The sequence below is a fragment of the Haliaeetus leucocephalus genome, unplaced genomic scaffold (genome assembly GCF_000737465.1).
Source record: "Haliaeetus leucocephalus isolate CR32 unplaced genomic scaffold, Haliaeetus_leucocephalus-4.0 Scaffold306, whole genome shotgun sequence".
NCBI lineage: Eukaryota > Metazoa > Chordata > Aves > Accipitriformes > Accipitridae > Haliaeetus > Haliaeetus leucocephalus.
In genome coordinates this window covers 9,871,409-9,873,791 of record NW_010972742.1, presented here as the reverse complement: position 1 = coordinate 9,873,791, position 2,383 = coordinate 9,871,409, and positions in this window count along the sequence as shown.

Below are 2,383 nucleotides of genomic sequence, written 5' to 3'. Positions count from 1 at the left end.
CCAAGTGCAGCTTCATCCCTGCAGCATCCCCCTTGCTGCCTCTTCTGGGTAAGCAGCTGCAGTTCCAGGGGAGGCGGGGAGAACTGGAGCCCTGGCTGCATCAGTGACAAACTAGCAGAAACAAGGAGAACTGGAGGCAAGGTTTCAGTCGGGCGCTTATTTGGCCTCGTGCACTAAGTGTGGCAGCAGCCGCAGGATCAAAAGTTGCCCCAAATCGAGCACCACTGTGCAGGGAGCGACCTGTGTCCACCCGCCTGCAGCTCGGCCTCCCTCCTAAGGCCACGTGTCCTGGCCGTGCCTGAGCACAACCGGCCACTCTGGGACGGTCCTTCCATCTCCCTGGAAAGCCTTGGCGAACGTGTTATCCCTCCTGAAGTCACTGGAAGGTGATTTCTTCTGTGATCTCGTTGCCTTTGGTTTTAAAGGAGAACGTCGCCATGCTGCATGGCTGGCTGCAAAGCTGTAACAGGGCACAAAGTGCGGGAAGCGTTGTGATGCTGAGAATGGACACAGGAGGAGGAAGAAGCTGCAGATTATAGCCATGAAAACCTTGGCACTGAATATCGCCTTCCCCCCCATTCAGGCACCAGCCGGAAGGTCATGACAGTGCGTGATGCGAACGTGATAAACCGCACTGTGATGGCCACCGGCTGACAACCGTCACGTTACTGAAGACTAGCAAGGAGTCCAAAGCAAAGGCACTATGCTGTAGCAGGAAGAAAAAAGAAGCAGCTTGCACGCGCCAGCAGGCTGCGACTTGTGCCTTCTGCTGCCACGTGGGGAGCAAACCCAGACTTCACGGAAGGCCCAAGAATCACAGCCAGGTTTAGGTTGGAAGGCACCTCTGGAGGTCGTCTGGGCCACCCAGAGCTAGTCGCCCAGGACCGTGTCCCGGGCAATGGATCACGCCCGCCCATCGCCGTAGCCCTTCTCCAATCCAGACCGACCCCATAAGCCTCAGGAGGTGCGACAGGCACCATCCAGCTAGCATGGCCCAAGGCAATGGACGACGTCCATCGCCGTAGTCCCTCTCCCAGCAGGCTGAGCCCGTAGGCCTTGGGGCGCAGCGGAGCTGGGCGGAAAAGGTGGGCCGAGCACCAGGCGAAGGGGGAGAAAGCAGCATGGGTGGGGATAACGATGCCAGCCGCATTGTTAATAGCACTCAGACTCTTTCTGCCATTTGCATGACTTTATTTTCTGGGAGAGCTAGGTCTCTGAGTCCTGGGCAGAGCCTTCTGTTCCACGTGGGGGCCGGTGCATGGCTCCGCTGCTGGCCCAGCCCTCCTTTCGCCAGCTGCCGGGGCCGCCTTCTAGCGTCACCGCCGAGGTGGCTTCTTGGCGGGTGCGGCAGAGTCCTCGGAGCTGCTAGCCTTCCTCTTCAGAGGGCTCCGGGGCCCCTGACGTGAGCAGCCCCTGTCCCGCCTGGGAGCAGAGGCACCTGCCGCAGCCTGCCCCAGCTCCTCGTGCAGGTCTTCTTCTTGCTCCCCCGGAATGGGAGCGGGGACAGAGAGGGGGCGGCCGGGACCCCCCTGAAGCGCAGCGGCCGAGGTGCCCGGGAGTTCATCTGCGGCCGCGCTGCTGGAGGGGGCTGGTCCAGGCACAGGAGTCCCCCCTCGGGAGGCAGCGGGGCTGCTGCTGGCCACGGGGCTGAGCTCCCGTCCCCCTCGGGAGGCAGCGGAGCTGCTGCTGGCCACAGGGCTGCGCTCCCGTCCCTCCTGGGAGACATCCCAGGTGGTGCAGGTCACAACGCAGCTCCTCCCTCTCCCTTGGAAGCCAGCGGAGCTCGTTCTGGCCACCCGGTTGCCCTCCCTTCGCTCTTGGTGGGCAGCCCAGCTTGTGCTGCCCACGGGGCTGCGCTCCCGCCACCTCATGAAGCCAGCGGAGCCGACGGTGACCCTGGGGCTCTGCCCTAACCCCCTGGCAGCACGGGAGTTCCCACGGAGCAGGAGGTGGTGGGCTGTCCTCTCGCACCGTTCCACGGCGGACGCAATGAGTCCTTGCACGAACGCTGCCGTGCGGCTTCCGAGGTCGGCCCGCAGCTCCTCGACCAGGCGCTCTTCATGCAGGCCGCAGACGGGCAGGGCGCTCAGGATCATGTGTTCCAGCATGAGCGCCTGGGAACGCTCTTCCCCAAAGATGCGCCCCAGCTCCTGCTGCAGCCAGGGCCGCAGGAGCTGGAGGACAGCTGGGTACTCCCTGAAAACGAGCCCCCAGGTGTGGGCATAAAGGCCGCCCACGAACCCTGATGCCGGGTTCCACGGTGGGTGTACCCGGGGTGCTGCTGGCGCTGCCAGCAGGTAGGGTGCCTCGTCTTGGGCGCTGCCCGTCGATGCCGCAGGTGGTGTTATGGGGAGCTCTTCAAATTCGTCCCCCCGCCATGAGT